We start from the raw sequence: 8,683 nt of genomic DNA, 5'->3' as shown, positions 1-8,683 counted from the left end.
TTTTAGAGTCTCATGAGAAATCCCACACGATTATGTTTGGAAACCCAATATTTTCTTTTTGATTGGACTCCAAGTTGTACCACTTTTGGGGTGTTGAGTTGTTTTAACGTACTTCAGTGATCGTATGTGCACCACTAGTGGTATCCGGGCTCCCTCTAGTGGTATGTAAAAGAATCACTGCCCAAGCACAGTTCAGTTGTATTTAACTTAAGCAAAATACATTTTTACTTTCATTCAAGTGCAGTTTTTATTCAACTGTATTTGCACAGTACATTTTAACTGAATCATTATTGAAGTAAAAACAAATTATATTTTCTTTGTTATATTTAAGCACAGTCCTAATGTTCAAATTATGCATTGTTACAGTGGGTAACGGTAATATTAAACATACTTTTTAGGAATAAACCCCTTGTCTTTTTTTATGAATGCTAAGACCTACTAAGCTACTTTATTTTATTTTTTTTATATTATTATTATTATTATTAGTTGTTTTTGCTGTAAAAAAGTTTGAAAACCACTGTTGTACTATTTTTAATAAAGGAGCGGTCAAAGTTCATTAAAAATTAACAGGATGCCTATCATGCATTCGTGAGACTTTGGAAGACAATGCCTTGCAATAAAAAGTGGCGGCTGAACCTAACTTTACCAAAATGTAATGGATTGCTCCACCCGTCTACAAAATGTTGCAGAATTTGATGAACCAGTTTTTGCGGAACACTGTTTACTCTGAATATGCTTATCTTTAAGACTTACAGTATTCGTTTTTAGCCTTGACTGAGCTTGCTGCAGTGAGCTTGAGACATTTTGGATGTCCGTCAAGCTGATATCGTTTGCTATTGCATCTTTTGGCGTCACTCACTGTCAACGCCTGAGGTGACTTTGGCTGCCAAAGCGAAGAGAGCCTCGGGAACAATGACTGCTCTGCGCAGTTAGGATGTCAGGATGCACTTCATTCCCTTCCGGCAGATGGACTCACCATTTGCATTTTTGCGCCACCTGACAGCTGGTCTCAAAGTTTACCATGGAAAATACAACACACACTAAAGTAAGGGTGGGAATCAACAATAAGAATAGTTTCTAGACACAAGTAAGATGCATCACAATATTTATACTGTATGTGAAAGAACTGCCCAAACCCCAAATGAAGCGCAACATTTTGATTGGCTATAAGTTATTGTATTGACTATCAATAAGGACATTTCTGGGCAAAAACATTTTGATTTGTATTTGTTGTGGTAAATCAATATTTTATGACTTATATGTAACGACAAAGTTGAATTAAGCTACGGTTCTGTTCCAACGTTATTGTTTTGTTTTGTTTTTACTTTTGAATTCCTTAGCACCTGTTCTCACTCTTTCACTGTCACAAAGTGGGAGAAATAAGATCACCTTGAGGAAATGAAAAGAGGTTGGCAAAGCGTGCTTGCTTCAAGCTGTTCATACTTCATTTGTCACTCCCAATTAAAGTTTACTGTACATACAACAAGGGAGGATTCATTATTATATTTAAAATGTTCAACCCAAACCATATCATTTCGTCACTTGAACGTCTGCTAGCTTAATGTTAACGTATAATGCAAAATGCCACAGAGTGGCTAAGAGAAATTAGCATAGATTTTACAGTAATTTTAAAGCTTCAAAATATGCTGCTTGTGCACAGATGAAGCAGCAACACAACAATACTTACAGGCATTCTCTCTGCTTTGTGGGAACATCACTATTATTGGAGCTCGGTTGGGGACCTTCTCTGTCTCTTCTTTCTGTTCTGAATGACACTGCTTCTTTTCCAGCAAAGCTCAGTGCTGCCCGTCATGTTGTGGCACAACGTGGTACTACACTGAAGATGCGCCACTCTAAATTAGCACTTGTCGGTTGTAAAAACCCATAAAAAAAAAAAAAAACAACCGATGGTTTAGAAATCGGCAATATTCTGATATACCCGGGGGACCCTGTGTCTCCGTTAAAAAAAAAAATCCAGTGAGGGCCAGTGCACCTTAAAGAACAGCATGGCTGGCCTCTGCTGTGCTCATGTTGTCGTCTCTCCCAACAAGCGTGAAATGTGACTCGATGGGGGGGCGAGAGTAGCGCTCTCATCAACACGAGCTCGACGGGGCGCCGGAGTGGGCTCGTTCGGCCGGCGTTGTGGATTCAGGAGGAGGCTTCGCCCACGCCCGCTAGGCCGCTTCTATTAGTCATCCACCCCCGAGTGAACACAACACTTGCAGCTGCACAGCCAGATCACAACTTCTGCAAATATATAACCGCAGCGCAGCGTGGCCTTGAGCCTTTGAAAGATTCCGGCGTTGAAAATATGTTGTTTGTTCGGCTGTTTTTAAATGCGCAGAGGTGGGAGTAAGTCAAATATGCGTCATAATTCATAAGTACGTCTCAAGTCTGAACATTCAAGTTTCAAGTCAGTTCCAAATTGCTATAGCAAAAAAAAAAAAATCATGCAATTCAAGTAAAGTCCCCTGCTAAATTTCTAGTAAGTCAAATCAAGTCGTAAGTCAAGTCATACAATCTTGCTGAGTGGTAAAATATGCAGTGGTGCCTTGAGATACGAGTGGCCCGACTTTCGAGTTTTTTGAGATAAGCAGTGAGCGCTGTACGGTGTCAGGTGTCTCGTCTCACTTGGCAGCAAGCGGCGGTTTGGCAGCTTTCTTTAGTAAATACAGGAATCCCTCACAAGATGTGAAATATGCAAAGTAGCCACCACATATTTTATTCAGGATTATTTATACATATTTTAAAGATGTATTATTAATCTTCCCCACACTCCTATTAACCTCTACCGTACTCTTAAACACATTCTACACACTTAAACACATTTGAGACATATAGTGATGCACAGTAGTGCTGTACACTATGTACATTGTATTCCTTGAGAATGTGTTTGAATTCATGTTTCTTTTCTTTTGTTTTTTTAATAAACGAGGAAGCGTTTATTTTACCACAAAGAAATGACAGCGTACATTCAAAATCCTGCAATATGGTAAATTATGCACAATTTGCATATGGGAAAAAAAATCTGCAATGCGCTGAATCCACTGTAGGTGAACCGCGATATTGAGAGGCAACGCTATTCTTCAGAAAAGAGGTTTCCACTCTTAGCTGAACGTTACTGTCAAACTAAACATCAAACAAAGAGAATGACACTTATTACACTTACATTTATTTAGAACAACCACATAGCCTCCGCTACCTGAATGCTAACATACTATAATGGGAATAGGCACGCGGGCTAAGAATGAACATGTTGCGGTGCGGTTACCCTTCAACCAACGGCTACCCGACCACAAACGGTGCAGCAAGAAGACAGACCATATAACAATACTCATAGGCATGTATTCTTCGTCCTCTGCGAAGAGGGCGGTGAAGAACCACTTTTGTCTAATTGAAGTTCTCAACGCATTCAAATTGTTCATACAGACAATAGGTGAGCTTTTCAGCTATCTGCAAATTTGCAAATGGTAAACCGTGATTATGCGGGGGTTCGCTGTATTAACACGTACATAATCCTCAAGTCCCAAGCGCCGACACTGGCGACTTAAGTCTGACTTGATTCAAGTCTTGTCACTCGAGTGCCTCACATCTGCAAATGCGGCGCCTTGATAATGACAGACATTAGGGCAGAAGAGGAAAACAGTGACGAAGGGGCTGAGGCGCAGTTGCTACAGAGGAAAACTCAAGCATTGGAAAGAGAAAATGAGATGAGAGCTGAGCGCTACATTTATATCGACCGTTCCATCGTCTGAAAGGCCTTCCTCAGATTCCTATGACTGCTCAAATGAAATGCCTGAGGACAACGTACGCATTCAAAATACGCTTGCAGGTTGTACATTAAAACTCAGGGTGAACGAATTCACTCGAAGCCACCGCACATCATGACAGACGTGAAGCACATCACTTTTCGCAGGTGTTTGGGATATTCCAAATTGCAATTAGCATTGGGCGAGAGGCAGGGTTGACCTCGGACAACCCTGGTCACTGATCAATCGCAGGGCACATATGGACAAACGAGCATTCGCAATCATATTCAGATCAATGGACAATTTATAGAAGCAAATATGATTTTGGAATGTGGGAGGAAGCCAGGGTACAAAAACATCTTGACCGCCCAGCTCCGTAGTGTGTACAATCTTTGAAATGCCAGTCCCTCATTTAATCTAGTAGATAACACGTACTCACATGCTGTTTGAGGCTCATCACGCAGATACATTTAATGTATATTTGATTATTCCGGGGAGACTTCAGCGCCAGTGAGTCCACGAACAATGAATAGATCATAGAGAGAAAAAAAAACACTTAGTCAGCATGCAGCTCGCCAGAGTCAAATCCAGATGATTCTATGTAGTTAGAGTCACAGTTATGCTGCAGTTCTTTTGGGACTCTGTAATGGATGACTGCGACTATATTTGAAATGAAATGAAATATAAACATTTGTGAAATGGATTCCCATCAGTCCACGTGCCACTTTCTGAGATGCATTGTTTTGTGCATCTCTTTTCCCTCCAGATTAAAGTGCTCAGTAGTCTGAAAACAACAAACTTCATTCGGCGACAGAGCCTTGAGAGAGAGAGAGAGAGAGAGAGAGAGAGAGAGAGAGCGAGCGAGAGAGAGAGAGAGATGGTTGGTTGGTTGGTTGTGACACAAGATCGGTGGTATGAAGTGGCGGACCAAGTCGGCTAAATTTCCACTGAAGGCCCAGGTACCCAAATGCACAGCCCGTCACTGCCTACTCTATGCTATTAAACGAGCACTGGCAACAACTACAAAGCGTTAAGGCACTGCATTATTTAGTGCTATGCGGCATTATTTTCCCAAACTTAAGATGAATTGTGAGTATAAATTGGAAAAACAAAGATCCTTCTTTAACGCTGATTTACATATCAGTGCGACCGTTGCTGAAGTGCAATCGTAAATCATCGCGGTCTTCTTCTGAGAAAAACATCACAGAGTGTCCTTTGCTTCAGCTTTAATTAGACACGTCATTATTTCCTAAAGGTTTTTCCACAGTCAATTACACTACAATCTCTCACACACACACACACACACACAGGCACACACACTTATCTTGCCTGGCACTTTTTGTCACGCAGCAACATGCCCACACACAGTTTGCCAGGATGCTTTCGGCACTGATAAAAGGCCTCATCCCTTGGTACACTTATCACTTGGAAGCAACAAGGGAACATCGAATATCAACTCTCTTGATAAGTACACATTGGACATGTTCCCCCCCCCCCCCCCCCCCCCCCCACTTGCCTCACTTGTTTTCGCTGAGAAAAAAAAATGATAAGACGGGGGAGGGTGTTAATTGCTTTTTGGCGCTTCGCAGCAAAAGGTGATGTCATTTTAATTGGCTGAGAATATGAAGCGGGAACAAACAGAGGTTGAAGATGAAGATACAGCTAGTCCACAATTTCTTACAGTGGAACCATCCAAATTATTTGTATTATTGTCTGGGAAAAAAATATGCCTTAAAAACTTGCCTGATATATTCCTCATGTTGCTACTTTTATTTTCTTAGCCTAGTTCTTGCAGATTTTGAGAATGTTGCGGCCCGGCGGATGATGGAAGTGTTCCTCCGGTCAGGACTGCTCATCGACCCACAGTCTCCACGCCGCCGCCGCTGCCATTAATCTTCGCACAGCAGACAGTCTCATCTCTGCAGGCCTGATGACACAAGACAGAAATTGATCAACACGTCACATCAATTCTTTTCAAAACACTAGGATCGTTTTTTTTTTTTATTATTATTTTTACCCCGAACCCTTTTCAAGATTCTCCTTTGGGTTGTAAAAAGCAAAACAACTCTAATAAATGCACATGTAGTTAGTTGCTTACACTTTTGTTACATGCTTATGTTATTGTTCAATTTGACCACTGAGGTGGTTTCTGCATTATTTACTGTTATACTGGCGCAACATTGTCCTCTCGTGGTCCATTATTAAACTGCAGCAAAAGGAAACTCTTGGTTCCAGCAGTTTTATTAACCTCTTGGTTCCTAAAGCCCGCACTACTTTTGATCTTCTTTTCTATTTTCTGCCCCAAAACGACTGAAACACGCTCCAACAAATAATAAAACTCACCTCATTCATCCAAATAACACTGTTTTAAAAAAAGTTTGTGATACTGTACATCACTGGGGTCAAACTGGTGGCCCGGGGGCCAGATCCGGCCCGCCACATCATTTATGTGGCCCGTGAAAGCAAATCAAAATTGCTCATTGTGTTCTGGTGTAATAAAATTGAGATATTTGCAAGCATTTTTTTGTTACCAATGCCCCTTTGAAAAGAAATGTAATAGTTGAAAAACATGTTCTTATAGGCTTCTGATTTCAAAACTGGTTATTCATCAATGTGTTGTGTATACTGAATGTAATTATATGACGTAATCTTTCGTTTATATGGTTTCACATTCGTAGCGGCCCCCCGGGCGAAGTCATAACTACGATGTGGCTCATGACAAAGATGAGTTTGACACCCCTGCTGTACATGATTGCGACACCTGTTTTTAGCCTGTTATGAACCTTTTATTCATCATATGCTATAATTTAATGTATTTTATATATATATATATTAACTATATTACACTGCAAAGTTTGTACATGTATTTCTTTTCTTTTCTTTTATTTGTGTTCATTTGCCTTATTGGTTTATTCTGCTGTCTGCAGACAGGTCGACATTGCAAATGAGAATTGCCTTAGCCGGACGAATAAGGTTAAATAAATAAGTCAATAAATATGAAAATGGAATATGCATGATCAAAATGACTTGTTTTGATCAAATAACTTGTTGTGGACAATGAAACCATGTAAAACTGTTTTGATTTATTATCATTTAACTGCTTATTATACACACTGTGGTTCAGAGCAGTGTGTGGCACAAATTTTTTTTATAATGAATAATATAAATAAAGTTATAATGAAGGAAACACATTTCAAGAGACATCGTTGTTCTTGTGTCTGCAAATGTTTGCCTACTTATATTTAGACCTTAAGAGTTTCATTATTTTCATGATGACGATGATTTTGATGATGACTTGAAGGCACTTATATTGAAGCATGACAAAAATGATTTTAAAAAATAATAATAAAAAATCAGGTAAACGTATGTGCAGTGATCAATAAAAGCAGCAGAGGGCAATATAAGACCACTTTTTGTTTCACCTCCTGTACATCTCTATTTCGATGAGACTCGAGCAGAGGCGCTTCCAAAAATGAGCTGCATGCACTTATTAATCTCCCCAATGTCAATCATATTGCGCCAAGGGAAATTGAACGTTAATATTGCATAAGTGAAAATCTTCCCATAAATCCTCCCTCCGCTGATCTCACTCGGCGTGGATGGAGATGATCTTGTGGTGGTCTTTCGCAAAACACACAGCGCTAAGTTCGAATGACCTCGTGGGTTTCCAGTGGGAACAGCTGGATCTTCCACAAATCTCATCAATCATAACCTCTTCCTCTCTCTCAGAGGATTAAATAGATTTGCACTTAGAAGACTAATCCTCACTCTGTTGCACGTCTTGGCCTCAATAGATGAATTTGGATGGAATTTTTGGGAAACACTCTGAAGGCCCGTTGTTGGAAGTTAAGTGACGCCTGTTGCTTGAAACAGGATCTGAATCGTCTCGATATGTTAGCAAGGATTGTTGAAAAAAATGCATTAAGATGTTTAGTCTTTGGACAGACGGTAACAAAGATTTCAGATAAAGCCAAAATTATATGCAATCAAAGCATGAAACGGAGACATAATATCACGGAATATATATAATTCCACATAATTGTTAGAGGAACAAAAAGATCAAGTTGATCGACCTTAATACACTGGAACAGATTGACAAAATATATACATAGTTTACTTGAAATATTACGTACAGTAAATGTTGCTTTTAGTGTAGTTAATGCTGCAGGTGCCTTGAGATACGAGCCGTTGCTTGCCCGATTTTTTGGTCTTGAGATACGAGTGTGATTCCGATCTTCACCACTAGATGGCGCTAGAAAGAACCGAAAACCCCATCTCAGGGGTTCCCTTACAATAAAAGGACAATAGGACAATATCAGTAGGTGGCGGTAATGCTCCCTTTGGCTGGTTTGCCAAATGGCAAAAAAAATCGACAGGAAAGGCGATTAGGTACAGGTGTCGTTTTTGCTCATATTTTCCGTGTTTGCAGGTTATGTAAAGAGAAAATGTTACTGTTTTATTTAACTGCACTGTACTGTTGAGTGCAATATTTCTTATGAAATAAACATGTTAAAAAACGAACTTTGTTGGTTTTTTTGGGAGGGTTGGAACAGATTAATTGCATTTCTATTTGTTTCAACTGGGAAGGTGATTTGAAATGCGTTTTGAGATGCGAATGTGGTCACGGAAAAAAAATAACATTGTATCTCAAGTCACCACTGTACTATGAATATTGTTTTTAGTATTAAAAATAATACTGTATATAAAAATCCTATATAATGTATATTTAAACAAATATTTGTAATAATGCTGTTGGTACTGGATTTTAGCTTCTTTTTTTTTTTAAAGCTTCCAGGTTCATTACATGAGTTTTAATTGTATTTAGCTATATTTGATTGATTTTTAATTCATTCGGATGAGTTTTAAAATGGACCGTGTGTGTTTATACTTAAGCAAGTTTGTATTGAGTGAGTGTTATACATCCTTAGTGTTTA

Source organism: Phyllopteryx taeniolatus, chromosome 13 (assembly GCF_024500385.1).
Source record: "Phyllopteryx taeniolatus isolate TA_2022b chromosome 13, UOR_Ptae_1.2, whole genome shotgun sequence".
Classification (NCBI taxonomy): domain Eukaryota; kingdom Metazoa; phylum Chordata; class Actinopteri; order Syngnathiformes; family Syngnathidae; genus Phyllopteryx; species Phyllopteryx taeniolatus.
This window is presented reverse-complemented; position numbering follows the sequence as displayed.